At 43.3% G+C, this 17,820-nt stretch overlaps 1 protein-coding gene and 1 long non-coding RNA gene across 5 annotated transcripts in view; one reads left to right on the top strand and one right to left on the bottom strand.

The window, feature by feature from the left end:
• The window catches only part of LOC141102893 (uncharacterized), a 35,768-nt gene extending 26,416 nt beyond the window's left edge, over positions 1 to 9,352 (bottom strand). Inside the window, exon 1 of the long non-coding RNA XR_012235213.1 lies at positions 8,904 to 9,352. This is a non-coding gene — a long non-coding RNA (uncharacterized lncRNA). The remainder of the gene's footprint in view (positions 1 to 8,903) is intronic.
• Positions 1 to 17,820, top strand: part of PLXNA1 (plexin A1) — a 429,988-nt gene that overhangs the window by 32,589 nt on the left and 379,579 nt on the right. The window lies entirely within an intron of this gene.

The raw sequence follows: 17,820 nt of genomic DNA on the forward strand, positions 1-17,820 counted from the left end.
GCAGAATGGTGATAATTCATCGTCGTCCTATATTAGAGGTGACCTTGGCGGGCAGCTGGGAAAGGGCCAATGAACAGGTTATTATTTCCCACTGTTAAGCAGTTCTATTACACTCTTAATAAATATTGCTTGTACAGATCCCTGAAGTGCATAGAACAGCACCTTGCGATGTGGTCTGTAGGCTGAACTCAGAAAACAAAAAATAGATTTATATGCTGAATAGGCCCACAGGGTCTGCCAAATCCATTTATAAGAGAATCATTTAGTGCACTAAAGCAATCATTTTAAAGGAATATCTTAATCGTACAGTACAGGACATAAGCTTAGTATTCATAGGTTATAGGCTCATGCTTTCAGGTAATTGGACCCTGTCAAAGCTTTTGATGACATGCCCCTGGGCACCTCCCCTACCCCGCTTGTATGTCCCCAGTTTTTTGCTAGTGTCTGAAGGTGATGGACCTCTTCTCCCTTACTTATTTTTATTACCTCATTCGTTTATTTTCATATTCAATCAAATCCTCTTTGTCTTCTGATGCAACAGTAGATGCAGTGCATCCGAAATGGTGCAATCTCGTTAAAGCCTTTGGCGCCATACCCAAACCCCAAGTAGTGGGGATGACCTATACTAATGCTTTTGGCATTGGATCCTACATGGGATCGTTCCTTGACATTTTCTGCAACGTGTGTACTCATCCGTGGGACAGGTCCAGAGCTGTGGTCTATCACCATTTAGTGATGCATCGATACCATTTTTTTTACGAGTACCGATACTTTTTTTTTTTTTTTTTTAAGTACTCCTCGATACCAATTACCGATACCTACCGCAACTGTTTTGTTTTCACTTCAGCTGTCAGCAATGGTACAAAGCATTGAAAAGTTATTTACAAATGAAATAAATAGATTTTTGTTTTTAATTTTGCGCTTTTTCAATGTGAAATGTGTAAAAATATGTTAATATAATATGTGCAAAAATATTTACTAACAAAGCAAATAAAAAAAAAAAAAGTTTTAATTGTTTATCGTTTATAAAATAGACATGAAAAAAAAAAAGCAAGAAAATAATTAAATGGAGGAGAATAGGGAGTTAATTAAGGGTTAATAAGAGGTTAAACAGAGGAACATTTGTTCATCCCTTTGATCTGCAGATGAAGAAACAGAAAGATACAAATAGAAACAATGTTTCTGTTTATTTTTGTGTTTCAGCGGCTGAGCAATGTTGTTAATAAACATTACCAGCGGATTTTTTTTTTTTTTTCACAGCTCCAATTACCGGACTTCTTTTAACACTTTAGCTGTCAACAGGGGAGACCCACTGACAGCTCAAAGAACCGAGCCTGAAAGTATCGGTTTCAGATATCAATGCATTTGCACGCGTACCAATACTTGTGCAAATGCTTGGTATCGGCACTGATACTAGTATTGTTGCAACCCTAATCACCATGGAACCCAGACCGAGAAGACCCCTTCGAAGGTATGTCTACTATGACCGGCGAAGCCTGGGCTCTGTATCAGGACCAACAAACGAACTTTGCCAAATCCTGTTTTTATCTGAAATTGACGGTGGCTTCCACTGATCTTTGCATTTACAGGTGTCCTTTAAATCCTCCAAAATTCTTTATTATTATTTGATGTAAAACTGCCAATAGTACCTTTTCAGCGAAGAAAGCAACCAAATAACCTAAACTGTCACTGTGGACTAGGTGTGTCCACTGATCGCCCCGGACACCCGTTTACACCCTTTGCTTTCCCGATCTGCTTTCGGAAGCTCTGCCTGGGTGCGGCGACATCCAGGAACGAAACATAAATGTTAACTTTCCACACTAATTAAGCAGATCGAAAACACAAAACCGTCATTTAGAAGTGCCTGGGGAAGATAAAATGATTATTTAGGAGGCCCAGCCAACTTTAATCTCTGCGGTTCATTGCAAGTTGTGTAATGCCGGTCACACTCAAAATACCGGAGCTCTGAGTAATAACCACAGCCAGGGCATCTTTCTGTCAGATAATAGACTTATTATAGTCCCCGAGATTATCTGGCAGCTCAGTCATGAGACTTGTCACAAGCGTGACGCTGTATAAGAGGGTGACCTACTGCACACTGAATCAGGCAGACGTATGCAGCTGATTTGATTTTTTTCCCTTCCAAATGATAAAGGCGACCAGTTCGAAGAATTTTGACGTAAAACCATTTAATAAACATGGGAATGGTGGAAGAAGTACTGCAATACTTATCCGGGCTGGAGAAACTGCTAGGTCTGGATTACAAGGTGGCCAGTCACGTGACCAAATGCCTAGGCATTCGAGAAATAAGCTGAACCCTCCTTGAGTTCGCTTGTTAAATTCCATTTATACCTTTTCCCATGCTAAGCAAAGTAACAGGTTCACTTTTTAAAGTAGGGACTTTTTGGAATATTGGCTTCCCTCCCCCACCCAAGGAAACGAACATGGTGTTTCTTGGTATATGGGGGCATGGGACACTACCCAAGCCCCATGCAATTCAATAAATGGGGTGGCCAATCAAATGAGCCTGGCACTTTATTTCGGAAGCAGAGGACGTGTCCATAGTCAGAAGGTAAATATTAACCTTGCATAGCAGCACAGGAAGGGTTGGCGTTGGATTGAAGTACTTGGCATTCATCTTGGCGTCTGTTACAGTACAGTGAACCCTTTGCCCAATTTTGACAAATTACCTGTTTCCTTGAAAATTTTTAACAGCAACTCTCGCTGTATTATTCACCTTTTTAATTAGGAGCTGTCCCTTCCAGTACTGCTTCTTCATCACAAGATGTCCTCAGTCTTCAGGTTCAATGACGCCCCGGAAAAACTCAATCCAAAATACAGAAAAGACTCTGAGCTCAGGGCGTCATAACCCCTCATACCCAACAACCTTGCCCAACCTCCCCTTACACAGTGTAGTGATGCAGCAAGTGTTGCTTGTCATTATGTTGGCGCTGCTGCCTGATTCATATAGGACCACCCACTGCTGGAAGAAGAAATAAGAGGATCCAGCAGGCCTTGTGATAAGACAGGAGACTTTTAGAAAAGGGCAAGTTTAAAGGAGAACAAATAGGGAGCTTAGTGGGAGGTGGGGGGGGGGGTCCTCTGGTGAAGAGTGGACAATAGGAGGTTGGGAGGCACAAGGAAATCTGGAGTTGGGCTTTAAGTGTGATTTTTTTTTTTTTTTTTTTTTTTTTTTTAATAGTTGGGTCCACCTTTAAGGGACCCAACTTTTAATTTGTTTGGCGATCTTTAAGCTTCAGTGTGCAGTGCCTTTTCCTAGTCTGAGATGATGCCATCAATCTGCTGCAGGAAGCATTTTCTCAGTTTCTTCTCCTCCAGTGCAACATTGTAAGGTTAATGGGCTTTGGTATTGTGTTGATGGCATCAGTTTGACAGCAGGCGAAGCTTCTGAAATCATTCAGAATTCATTGACTGGTTCATTTGACCTGTAGTTTACCGCCTTCTGACCTGCATCTGACCGCCTTCTGACCAGCATCTGACCGCCTTCTGACCAGCATCTGACCGCCTTCTGACCAGCATCTGACCGCCTTCTGATCAGCATCTGACCGCCTTCTGACCAGCATCTGACCGCCTTCTGACCAGCATCTGACCGCCTTCTGACCAGCATCTGACCGCCTTCTGACCAGCATCTGACCGCCTTCTGACCAGCATCTGACCGCCTTCTGACCAGCATCTGACCGCCTTCTGACCAGCATCTGACCGCCTTCTGACCAGCATCTGACCGCCTTCTGACCAGCATCTGACCGCCTTCTGACCAGCATCTGACCGCCTTCTGACCTGCATCTGACCGCCTTCTGACCTGCTTCATGCAGCTTTTGCTTTCTCTTTAGACCTTGTATGGGAATGCAAAATCCACTTGACACAAACAAAAGCCAATTGACAGGACCCCTTACGAGACTTCAATTATCTAATGCATTTCTGTGTACGTTTGGTAGTGGATTGATTCCTCATGTTGGGAGTGAAAGCGTTAATGGCCCCCGTGATGGGTGCTCCGAGGTCGACAATTTCTAGTGCTTGCCGACTCCAGATTATGTGCTGTCGATAGGCACAGCAGCCGCGGGCCGAGGGAAAATAACAGCATATATGAAATGATAAATGTTTAGTAAGTGGATGTCACAGATTTAATTCCATTTCAGGGCCTGTCGACAGCACGGAATCCACTTGAGTTTGTCTCTTGCCGTTTATAATGTCACTGAACTCTAGAATGAAATTATTTGGCAGTAATTCAAGCCTCTCTGTGCATTAAACTGTGCTTCAGTAACCTGTGTGGCGGGAGAGCCTGAGTCACCGCCGCAGAGCAGAGGGCCGCCATGACCATGCTGTGGGCAGGCCTGGGGTGGGCACAGCGGGAGTTGGGGAAAAACAGGGACCTCGTACTTGGAATATCCATAGGACTCTTTCTGCTGGAAATGACACATTCTTAGTATGACTAACTAGTAAATGTGTACCTTCGCTGAATGTCGGGATTGTACAAAGGAGAGGGAGTATTTGATTAAAAAATAGAATTTTTTTTTATAAAAATAAAATAGAATTTTTTTAATGTTTATATTAAAAAAAAAAAAAGTATCACATTTTAGAGTCTAGATTTTATGAAAAATGTTTATCTATTATCAGCGTTCGGATGATGGGAAGAAATGAATGGTAAATGAAGTATATAGGAATTTTTGTAGAAAGCGTTGGTCTGGTGATAGGTTATGAAGACATGGAGCCAGGAAAAGATCGGGATAATTGATATTATTAAAACCTTTTTTTTTTTTTTTTTTTTTTTTTTAAATCCAGGCATAAAATATAATATCCCATGATTGATATTTGATAAGGTAGGTATAATTGTAGTATAGATATTGGAAGTTCTCTTTAGTGTGTAATTGTTTTCTTTAAAAAAAAAAAAAAGAAGAAAAATGTATAAAATGTTTGTTAAAAAAATAGAATCTGTATCAATTGTGAAAGCTGTAAATTCTATATTATTTTTTATATATAATAGGATTGTGATTATGAATCTTCTTTTGAGTGTCTCTGTGCTCATTAGTTAAGGAGGATGTTGGGTGTTTTTTAGTGGCGGAATGCTCATGGTCATGAGTTTGGTGGAAAGGTTAGATGATTCTGTCCAAGCTCATGGCCATTAGCAATGTCCGCCTTATTTCCTTGGGTTTTTGTTTTTATCTATAAAAACTTCTATTTTTACAGGGTGATTATCTGGGTGTTTTAATGGCATTTGGTGCACACAACGTGGATTTTCATCCTTTGTAGAAAATTTATTTAAGAATTTGTTTTTGGAGTCCAGCTTAGTTGTCATCAGGTCAACCTAGTTGCACCTCTGATGCAGTTGGATAGGGCTGGTGAAACTGGTCAGGTATGTTGGCTTCCCAAGTAACCGGCTGAAATTTGCTCAGTGGGTGGCTGTCGGCCACCTCTCGCTTGACCATCCTTCAGTTGAAAAAAATAAATAAATAAAAAGGAGCCAGGCTAAAAATTGTTGGCTGAAAAGCGTCTGCATCGAATTAGATGCAACAACATTTCGAGTATTTTGACAGCCGGTGGGGCCAACTGTCAAAATACAATAGCCGCAGTGGGAGATTTGTCTACCTGTGCTTTATAGTAAGGATGAATCTGTTTTCATTCAGTTCATCAGTACCAGTGTTAGTGTGTTGTATTCTGGTAGACAAGTTTGCTTTTTTTTTTTTCTTTCTTTTCCTTATATACAAGTTCTAAGATTTACATAACCATATCAACAGAGCCAATTTAGTGACCTGACTTTTCTGCACTGCAGTTAAGCTCTACAGCTTGGTCTCCTTCCCGCTCCCTTCCTCTGATTTAGAGCATGGTTTCTCAACAGGGTTCCATGGAACTCGGGTTCCTCCAGAGGCTGATAGGGCTTCCTTGAGCAACGAGAAATTGCTACCTCTCAGAAAAGATTCCACGGACACCATTGATCCTTTTAGCTGTCTGTAAGAGGAGGGTAATTCTTCCCAATGACCACAAGTGTAAGGAACATTATTCCCACTGGCCATCACACTAATGTATCATGAATTTTTGATATAGTCATTATTAGTAGGGGTTCCTCAAGGCCAGAAAGTTTTTTTTTTTTTTTTTTCAAGGATTCCTCTATGCTGAAGAAGTTGAGAGGTTTTACAATTACTGGAACTTATCCCCTGTATGGCACTCTCTGCAGCAGCTGAAAGCTAACTGCTTCTCTTCCCTCTCCCGCTAGCTTATAGTTGCTGTGGAGAGAGCCATACAGGGGATCGGTTCCAGTAACCACCCCCCTGCCGTACCAATCACCCTCCCTGTGCACCATACGCTCTCCTCCCTTGCAGCCCAGGCCCCCCTGTGTGCCCCCTTCCAACATGTTGCTGGCTTCCCTCCTCTCCTCCCCAGCTGCAAGGGAACAATAGATGGATGGAAAGTGGGAAAAGGGGTCCAATAAATGTCACATTTACCAGCCCCTTCTTTTCCTGAATGAACACAATGAATGATCAGTAGCGATTACTCACTGTGTACATTCACAACTGAAGCATAGTAAACTGTATTTATTGGGGGGGGGGGGGGGACGTTGCGGCGGCATTGTCAGGCTGGCTGTGTGGGGCCCCATTGTGTCTAACAGCGGCCCTGCTGACGATATTAACACTTCTTTCTCTCCTGTCAATGAGTTCATTGTCAGCACATGTGCATGCAGCATACATGATTGGTCCTTAGATTTATCTCTGCAGTACAGGGGATGCCAGGAGGCATGTATCAAGTCAAATCCAGGTTCTTACACAAAAATATATATACATTTTTATGAATATAAAACTTAATTTTTCGTTAATATCTGTTTAGAGTTTAGCTTTAAATCACATCTCTGCACTTATGTGCCACATCTTATTTTTATATTTAGCAAAAGCTGCTGGATGTTTTGCCTAAACCAGCAACCAGTTTCTGTGACTGTGGAAAATCCCTTTTAAAGCTAGAAATACTTCCAAGCGAAATGCTGATTTTTAAATCTGCCAGTGGTTTGTAAAAGCCCTCAAAGTTCTTCCTATAAAGCGGTTTCTATGCGTTTAATAAAGAGTCAGCAGAAGCGCTTCCTCTTTGTAGTGCCGACCAGGGTCAGGTGCTCATGAGTAATAGGTGCCCTTTAACTATTACTCACTGACAGTCGGACCAAAAATGAACATTTTACAATGCATTTGAAAAACATCTTTTTTTATTTAGTACTTGCAAACACTTAAAATCACCCTTGTAATTTTAAAAGGTTTAGAACCCCTGGGTGCAGCAAGTGCAGGGCGTATTTCATGCTGTGCACCCACACAAAGGTGTTCTATCCTTCCCCTTCTCTACCAAAGAAAATCATTTCATTATTTCTGCCTGTGTTGCGGTTGGGGAGTTCCCCCCCTCACTTCCTGTCTGGTGACCTTGGTCAGCGGGACCAGAAGTGAGGACTCTGTTGGTAGGGGCCCAGGGGTCTGTGCCCATCCCTCAGTGCTGGGGAGAAGGAGGGCATACAGTAGTGACTGCCAATAAATTAATAAAAAAATATTTTTTTTTGGACTATTTTTTTTTTTATTCAATGACAGACTAAACAAAGAATTATTTCACAATCTTTGCATTGTCGTCCTGCTTCTTTTTCAGTCCTTTCTTGTGTTTCTTTGAAAAACACCTATATCTTAGGACCTTAGGCTCAACCCCCTTGAGAGACTCGTATCTCTGAGATTGGGGTTTCTTGATGCCATTTGCGAGACTGGTTGTGGGTGGTGTGATTCTTGGACTTCACCATTATGGATTCCCAATGCCTGCCAGAACCAACCGGAAGTAAAAAAACAAACAAAAAAAAAAATTAATATGGCGTGGTTAAGTGTGTGTGGCCTTTTTTTGCACATTTTTGGAGTAAAGTGCCATATGGGAGATTCTTTTGGGGCAGGATGGCATGTATTTTAGACTTTTATTATTTACACCTGAAAAACGTGTGTAACAAGCGTTTTTGTACTCCCCTTTTTTTTTTTTTTTTTCTTCTTGCACGCTCCCTTTGAAGCCTTTGGGGGCCTCTTTTTGGTTCAAAGGTAGTTCATGTACATTTTAGAGATTCTGACAATTGAGCTACAGGCGCCTGAGTGCTCAAATGTGAACAGGAACAATTTTAAAAGTATGAGATGAGGCTTGTCAGGTGTTGTGGACCTTTTTGGACTACAGAATCCTCAGGAGTGGATGTGGGGGCTTAAAGTAGAACTAAAGCCAAAATATTCTTCTTGTTTTTTTTTTTTTTTTTCCATTTTGGACAAAGTGGAAGGGAATTGGTACACATATTTGGTCTTTAATTGCTGTCTGTTTCCCCGTTCGGGAGATTCACCTTCTCCATTTGCCCTGTTTACCATGATCATTGAAAGCGAAAGAAAATCCCAAATTTTGGGTTGTCCACAAAAAAGTAATAGAGGAAAAATATGCCAATGGGGACACTGGTTCTGGTGACCTCGGGGTCCCCAATAAAATTCCCTTAATTTTCAGGGATTTCCTCTCACTTCCTGTTTGGCTATGGGACAGGAAGTGAAGGTGAGTCTCCCCAGTGGGGCAAAGAGGGCAGAAATAAACCTTTACAGGGGTTATAATCCTCCCTTATTCTAGCCAAAATGAAAAAAAAAAAAAAAAAAGTTTTTGCCTATAGTTCTTCTTAAGAAGATGTGCTAAGTGCGCACATGCAATCGTAGCTTGAAATTTTCACATACACTTTGAACAAAGCAAGGCTTCCAGCAGATCCTTGTCTTAGTGCAGAATTTTGCTTCTTTGTTAGTCTGGTGATCCTTAATCGGGAAAAAGTAGGATCTATGAAGCCTCTCTGCTTTTGTATACTCTGCATTTTTTTATTCCCCCCCCACCCACTCGTCACACATCCTGCAAATACTTTTCCTCACCAGACCCGTGCCTTCTCGTCACGCTGAGTAATTATGAGAATGTTGGGTTTCTTCTAAATAATGACCAGTGAGTTGTCCTCCTGCTGCTCGATGAAAATGTCAGAGGATGCAGACACGTGTCCCTTCTCTGCTCACGGCAGCACAACAAGCTCCAAATATTCGTCCTCTGCCTCAGCCTTCCTGGGCCATTGTTCTCCATCTGCCTCTCCGCACAAGTATAAACATGTTTGGAGCTGTGACTGTGCCAGTAATGAAGAGATTCCAGAGAATGAGAAGCTCTATTGTCCTCTCAGCAGGGGAGACACTACCCATCTCCTTACCGAAACACGTTCTCTTCTTAGGTCACGAGCGACGGTGGCCTGCAGGCGTTCTTATGGCATACATATTTTTCTTAACGCATTGCAAAGATTTGTGCTTCAACCTATCAGGCACATAACCCCATAATGACATTTTTTAAATTTTGTATTTAAGGCTCAGAATTGATATTTCAGTTGTAGTAGGGATCTCCTCTGCTGCCACCTTGTTTCTAGTGCATGCAGGAGGACTAACTCAAAGTAGCCAATCCGATATAACCTCTTATTGCCAACAACGTGTAAAAGAGTTGCAGTGACACCAGGATCAGAAATTAGATGCATGGTGTCGCCTAAACTAGGGTTTCTCAACCATTTTTCAGTCAAGGCACCGTTTAACATTATGGAGATCTTGAGGCACCCCATTATAAAATGTAGAAAAGTAAAAGTTGCAAGTTGAAGGAAATCTTGAAAAGATGACCTGTTGGTGGTACTTGAGGATTGGGGTTGGAAACCATTACCCTAGTGGAACATGTAATATATTTTTAAGGACTTGAGAAACCCCTGCTTAAACCAATCCACCTAGGGTCTATGGAAACAATACCCCTTATAGTGGCGATCAGTAGAAAGATTGTGTTAACAAGGTGCAGCGAGGCGTGGAGGGCAGTAAACACACAGAGCCCGAGTCAGGCAGTAGAGCGTTATTGTAGAAAAGGTTTAAACACAGTGTATTCAGGCCCGGTGGGTAGGCACACCTACCCGGACCCATGTACGACCATGCGATCTAAAGACTTGCTGACAGCGTCTGCAGTGAGGAATGGAAGTGGCTTTGCCAATCCGCACACAACAGGGAGGCTTCCTGAAGAGGGGTAGATGAAGTCCCTGCACTGTCCTTACTTGTCCGGAAACCTTTCCCAACCTCTAATCACTGTCCTCATCAGACAGGGATCCTATCTCTGTGCTAGCCACTCATCTAAAGCATGCCAAACCTGGGAGCCTGAGTCTTAAATAGACTCTGTGTGACCCAAGATGGCAGCTGGAGTCACTTGGGGATCCAGCATCCAATCAAACAGCTGTCTACCTGTAACTATAGGAAATCTTAGAGGAACTAAGTTCCTCACAACTTCCTTCCCCTTCTGCATTGCCGCTTCGGTCAAGTGCCACCTGCAGTGGGGAGCACCGACTCAACCTGTCTACAAATGCAACAATTTATGATAGCTAAAAAAAGATTATTGGTGTCCTCCTTTGGCTTTGCCAAGTGGTGTTGAACCCGGGGCTATGCAAGCACCATCAAATGGGAGGTCAATCGGTCACAGCTGATAGGACCCTTAGAAACCAGTTGTGAATAGTTGGTCTAACCCAGTGGTTGTCAACCTATGAGCTCAAGGGGTTCCTCATGTGGCCCCTGACATAATCAAAGTGCCACACATAATGTTTAGTATCTGTAATGCTTGAGAGGATGCAACAGAGGTTCTAACCATTCTCCATTGTATGCAACACAACATTTTTGGATAGTGTATGTTTTAAGTTTAATTCACTCTTGCTGGACACAATTAGAGGATGTATTTGAAGTAAGGGAAGGGACAAAGTTGATCTGATATCCAATTGGACATTTTATTTGCAGAAAGTTTGGCGTTTAAGTGATGCCCTTTATTGGCTAGCTTTTGCAATAACTTGGAACCCTCCTTTTAGTCTTTATACAATTCCTTCTGCATGGCACCCACATTGCATCTTGCAGATGGTTGCATGGTGCACTACCAGATATGGTGCATGCACCATTTTTAGTGTGTTAGACAGCCTATTCAAATGAATGGTCTGCCATAATGCCTATTAAAAGAGAAGTATGGGTTCTCTTTTTATTTAATAATCATACTTGCCTACATGGCTGCAGCATAGGACCCCCGGCGCCTTTAACACTGAGAACTGAGCGCTCAAATACTACCGATCGCTCAGTTCTCACAGATCCCTTAGCAGGGAGCTGGTGACTGTCAGTCTACAGCGGTTTGCTCTGCTCCCCCCACGCTCACTGGAGCGCTGGGCTGTGGAGGGGGTGGGAGTGGCCGGCTCAGCCTCTCAGTGGCTCACTGAAAGGCTGAGCCGGGTGCCAGTCCAGGCATGTGGGCAGATCCCCAATCTATTGTCGTAATCTTGCCAGAGCCTGGACCTCCCCTATGACGTCAGCTGACAGCGGGCTGAGCGGGCTTCAGCCCGCTGTCTGCTGAAAACGGGTCACAAGTGCAGAACGAACTGCACTCCTGTGATCCACAGAAGTACAGCCAAACGGTCTTTGGCTATACATCTCCTTTTTAATAGTTGATGCATGTCAATAATGTGAATGGGCCCTTAAAGGAAGCAAAGATCTGACTGAATGCTGACCGTGTGAATTTACCTTGCACATGAAAAGTAAATCAAATCTTCTTTCAAGAGATCAAAGGGGGAATATCATTTGTAAGTGTCCGTCTTTATCTGTTCTCACCTCAGGCCATGACTGCTGGGCCTGGCAAAAAAGCGGTTAATGTAATCATTGGATAATCACACGGTGCAGCCGCTATCAGCCGACGCACAAGGCTCCAGCTTCATCCATTTTTAATGAGGGAGAGAAATCAGAGTGAAGACGAAGAAATGTGTATCTATTTATTTTGATGAATTAATCAGAAGTTGTTCAGCCCGGCTCTCTCAACTACAAAAGCAGCGGCGGGAGAGAGGCGAGCGGAGAGGGAGATATCTGGGCCCGCGCACTGGGGAGCAGAACAGACACAACCAGATGGGCTGTCTTTTTTTTTTTTTTTTTTTTTTTAATTAATTCATTTATTTTTTTTTACTTTTTTTTTTTTTTTTTTTGAGGTGGGGAATAAACAATCAATTTATTCTCTGCAAGCTTTTAACCATTTCGGTGATACCGTGTACAGGTTAAAAAGGTTATCCGCTATATCTTTCTCTGAAGGCTATGATCATTGAACAAAATCAATCTACAGTCCTATGTAATGCTGCTCACGCATCAAAGTGTCAGAGTGAAGACTTTGATCATTCCCCACAGCCGCCAATAAGATTGAAACCTGCTCTGGAAGATGACTGTTGAAAACTGAAAAGTTTTATTGTGGTGCCTAAGGGGAAATAACTGTTGCATTGGCATTCTGAGGCCTAGTGATGAAATGGCCGTCATCTTGTGAGCCCAACCATTGTACATGAAGCTGAGAACGATCAATGCAGGAGTAACAGCATTCCCTAATGTTGATAAGTTCCTGAATTATGGGGCCAAAGGCAGGAAGATTTTCAAAAGGTTAATATATTTTAGGAAGGGTTGGTAATCTGTGCCTAAATGGTGCCATTCTCCAAAAGCCTGAACCAGCCATTCTTAACTAGGGTTCCTCCAGAGGTTTCTAGGGGGTTCCTTGAGCTGTGATTGATTTACCTCCCATTTCATGGAGCCTGCATACTTCCAGGGTCAATGCCACTAGAAAGACCCAATGGTAAGACACTAATGACCTTTTCTTGCTGTCTGAAGGGTGACATTCTGATTACCTTAGTAAGGTAGGCATTCTACTCACTGGCCACCAAAGTAAGAGGAGGAGTCTTCTCATTAACCACCACTGTAAGGGTTCATTCCTCCCACTGATTACCTAAGAAAAAAGGGGCATTCTTCCCAATGATCCCTGATGACGTTCTTTTAGCAGGGGTTCTCCTAGACCTAAACATTTTTTTTCAAATGTTAAAACTATTAAAAATGGCCTGCCTAAACCATGACTTGTCTGTCGTATCCCATGTTGATGTCAATGTTAACCCAATCACCAAAATTTACAAAAAAAAAAAATCCCATCCCTATCTCACAATTGTGTTATTTGGGCTTGTTGGATGTTTCCAGATCCGTTGAGCAGACTTGGTCTACTGTTGTATAGCCTCCTTCCCCTCTACTCATCGCATAACCTAGGAGGATGTTTTCTGTAGTCCTGCTGGTAAGAACTGGGTAGAGCTTTACAACACTTAGTTAGGATTTCAATGCATTAGCGGCAATGTTGTCAACATTGACAATACGCTTTAAGACCCCTTTCACACTGGAGCGTTTTTCAGGCGCTTTAGCGTTAAAAAAAGCACCTGAAAGAAGCCTCATCTGCAATCCCAATGTGAAAGCCCAAGCCCTTTCACACAGCCAGTGCCTGAAAAATGCTGGTAAAGCGCCGCTTAAGACCCCTTTTCACACTGGGGCGTTTTTCAGGAGTTTTTCGGGCGCTGGCAGTGTGAAAGGGCTCGCCCATCGGCGCACCCAGCCCCGGGGCAAAAACACGAAAGCGCTGCAAAGAAGCTGCTTGCAGGACTTTTTTTGATGCCCTGCCAGCGCAGCGCCCCAGTGTGAAAGCACTCGGGCTTTCACATTGGGATTGCAGGTGAGGCTTCTTTCAGGCGCTTTACAGGTGCTTTTTTTTTTAACTCTAAAGTGCCTGAAAAATGCTCCAGTGTGAAAGGGTTCTTAATCACTCCATGGCATTTTCAGAATTTTGGAGGATTTAGGCTGCGTTCACTGGGCCGTTACAAACAAACAGCCGATTGCTGCCGCAGGGCCCTACGGATGAAAGACTGCTGCTGCCTGCATGTAATCTCACATGGAGAGATTACCTATGTGGTTAGTAAGAATTAAGCCGACCATAGATGGTTCACATCTCAGCTGGTTCAGCAGGGTCAGGCTGACCTTCGATCTATCTGAGGGCAGGCGGGTTGTACTGAAGCCGATCCATCGATTTTCAGTACAATCAGCCTATCAGATTTTTTTTGTATGTGATTACTGTCGGCAGTACTGGCGGTAATCACATATACTGGAATCGCGGTAGGGCGTTTCTTTCACTGCAGCCCCCATTAGGCTTCTAAGAATCTACCCATGTCAATGAGCAGACCAACAAGCACCAGACTGAAGTATTGGGTTGGTGTGTGATTTGTCTTTAAGTAAAAAAAAAAAAAATAACAAGACTAGAGGAATCCTTTTGTCCTCACATGTATGTTTATATGTTTAATTCTGCGGTCTGGGTTCCTTCAGCGGAATATTTGCAGTGTACGCTCTGCTGGAAAGGGTTATAAAAATGGGAAGCAATATCCGGAGAAACAGGTTTGTTTTGTTGCGGGTTATTCTCAGGAACCGCACAAATGCTAATTCCAAAATCAACTCGACCGTACGGTAAAACAAAACCGTCTCCGCTCAACTCTACCGGTAAACCAGGCTGCATAGGGCGGATTTCCTGAAGAACCACGGCAACAAAAAACCCCCAAAAGAAACAAAAAATACAAATCCAATAAACCGCACACACATATAAAAATATTGCAAATTAAAATGGAACAACAATCTCATTTCACACTGCGTTTTGCGCTATAAACTCGCACACACGGCATGGAAATGCTGGAAGGCAAAAACTGAATCCGCACTTCATTCAAATTAAACCCCCCAAATTGTTTTCACTTTAGAAGGTTTCATTTCCATTAATCCTTTCTGCGTTGGAGAGATTAAAACACTGGATCTCCGACCACAGGCATGCGGGTAACAAAACCGGTATGATTGCTGCATCGGCACCCTGCAGGATTTGTCGTGACCGTGAACCTAAAGACTCGGCGTGTTTATTAATCTCCGCTTAAAGTGCATGTAAACCTAAAATTCATTGTTTAGTAGGTTTGCCATCATGTCTCGCTGTATACATTTTTCTTAAAGCTGTACAGAAACTTTCATTTAAATATATTCTTCAATAGCCACAAAGGACCTAAATTTGTGTGCACCGAATGCCTTTGCAAACTCAGATGTTGCCTTGTAAAAGTAGCAATGACATCATCACTGTGCTGTATGTGGCCTGTGCAGAAAGCAGAGCTGTGGGAGGGGACCTGCAGGCCACGCCCACTACAGGCTGTCAGAAAATGACAGGAGGGGGCGGAGACCAGACCAGTCACCCTGCAGAAAGAGAGAGCAGCAGCAGTGAGCGGTCTTTATTAGAGGAAGCTCCTGCACAGAGGGAAAGTCTGACACTGGATTAAATGCTTGTTAAAGCGGTGCTCCACCCAAAAGATCAGTTTGTTCGCACCCCCACACTCCCACATTTGCCACTCTTTGGGGGGGAGCGGGTACCTGGTTTTTGACAGATACCGCTCCCACTTCCTGGGAAAGATTGGCGCAATCTCCCCGCCTTCTGGGACACACAAATGTCCCAGAAGACAGTGGGACCATTCAGAACGTGCACGAGTGGGACGTGTGCACAGTAGGAAACCAGCTTTTAAGCCTGAAGGCTTCATTGCCGGTTTCCTATAATGAAGATGCTTGCGCCTGCACACAAAACACGGATCGGGTGCCGACACCACTGGATCCCTGGACAAGTAAATGTCCTTATATTAAAAGTCAGCAGCTGCAGTATTTGTAGCTGCTGACTTTTAAAACATTTTTGCCCAGACTGGAGGACCTCTTTAAGTCTAGGGGTGCAGAGATAAGGTGTATTACCTTACCTCGTACCTAGTCCAGCAGGTTCCAGGGCTGTCCTCAAGATTTTAGGCTGTAAATGGTCTCCCTGCATCATTGCACAGTGCAGGGATAATAACCCTGCATTGTATGTGAAGAGGCAAGCATGCAACCACGGCCAAAAGCTTCTTAGCGAGGACCCTGCACATAGAGGAAGCCTTCTGCGTCCAAGGCTAAGGTGAGCAATACACCTGCATATCCCTGCACCCTTAAAGTGGTTGTATACCCGCTGAAAATATATATATATTTTTTACCCCTGTAAAGCAAAAGGCATAATGAGCTAGTATGCACCGCATACTAGCTCATTATGAAATACCTTAGAACGAGGCGTCGGTATCTTACCTGGTCCACGCCGAGGTAGCTGACATGTTGCCTCGGCGTGTCTTCCGGGTATCGCGGTTCCAGCGCTGTGAGTGGCTGGAGCCGCGATGTCATCACTCCCGCGCATGCGCGCGGGAGATTTCTTTCCCGGAAAGGTCCGGCAGTTGCTGGGCCTTCAGCCGAGAATCCCCTGTGCGCATGCCCCGCTGCAGTCAGCGGCTCATAGCAAGGGGAATATCTCCTAAACCGTACAGGTTTAGAAGATAATTTTTTTTTACCTACAGGTAAGCCTTATTATAGGCTTACCTGTAGGTAAAAGTAAAAAAAAAGACTATACAACCGCTTTAAAGAGTAAGTTCACCTTTTGGAACATGTTCTATGTTCCACTTATTTTTAGGATGTAACATGTTTCAGCTCCTGCCACCAGATTACCCAATCCCAACCTCCATGTGACTGGGGGGGGGATCTTCTCTCCACACCCTCTGTCACAATTTAGGAACAGCATGACCGTGTAGGGCTCCACCCACATGGCGGCATTATGATTTATTCACAGTTTCCTGTGAATGAATGAACTACAAATACAGTCAGCCACAGCGGCTGGCTGCTTGTAGCTCTGAATGAACTGCGAGGGCGCTGATGAGCACTCTTCCTTTTTTTTTTTTTTTTTGTAGTTTTATTCACAAGCCCCGCAAATTTCAAACAGCCTGTATGAAGCTGCAGGGCTTGTCTGAAGAAGCCTGACGTTGCACCCCTGATCCACTGATCGGGGTGCAATGCTTTCCAGGCTCCTGCAGAAAAAATAAAATAAATGCACATTGTTTGTTTTTTTTTTTTTTTTTTCTGCAAAATAATGTGCATTTATTTATTCTTTTCTTGAAAAGTAAACATACCCAGTAAATAAGAATTTAACCCTTGCAGCGCAGTAGGTATTTGTCTTCCGAGCATTGCTTTAAAGCAATTTTTACAGAAGGCAAACCATCCACTGCAGTCATTACAAGGCAGATCTGATCTTTCTGATTTTTTTTTATTTTTTAAATTTTTTAAATTTTTTTTACATCATGAAGAATGCATCAGAAATTATAATATCTTTAACCTTTTTGTAATAAGAGGAATGTTCACTCCTCTGCTTTTTTTATTATTTTTAATTTAATTTTTTTTTACGTCTGGTAATATTTAGGGACTGAAATAAAGGATTTGTTTAAATTGTAAACGGCCCGTGTTTTTTTTTTTTTTATGTTCCTAGCTAGGAGGATGCAGGAATCTTTCAGCGAGGGCCCTAACATGCCTCTTTCATTCCTCTCGCTAAGTCATGAACTCCAGTCAGAGGAATCCATTTATCATACCGGCGGGTTTATTTTCCCAGAGTCCTCTCTGTTGTTTAAGCTTGGCCTCTTATCCTCCCCCCCAAACCCCCCCCCCGGCTGCCGTGGGAAAGAAATCGTGCCGTTTCTGTCCATCTTCAAGCCTATAGAACAGGGGTCTCAAACTGGCGGCCCTCCAGCTGTTGCAGAACTACAAGTCCCATCATGCCTCTGCCTGTGGGAGTCATGCTTGTAACTGTCAGCCTTGCAATGCCTCATGGGAATTGTAGTTTTGCAACAGCTGGAGGGCCGCCAGTTTGAGACGCCTGCTATAGAATAAGGCGGATGGTGTGCAAAGTGCAGCGATCCAGCCATGCTGCCCCAACCCATCGCTGATCTGCGTACATAAATCAGAATCCGATTGGTGGTTTTTAGTTGATGCATTTTGCACATGATCATTGGTCCTTGCTCTGCCTTATTAAAGAAGGATGGATGAAACTATTACTCCCATCGCACGTGTTCCT

Source organism: Aquarana catesbeiana, linkage group LG07 (assembly GCF_042186555.1).
Source record: "Aquarana catesbeiana isolate 2022-GZ linkage group LG07, ASM4218655v1, whole genome shotgun sequence".
NCBI classification, from domain to species: Eukaryota; Metazoa; Chordata; class Amphibia; order Anura; family Ranidae; genus Aquarana; species Aquarana catesbeiana.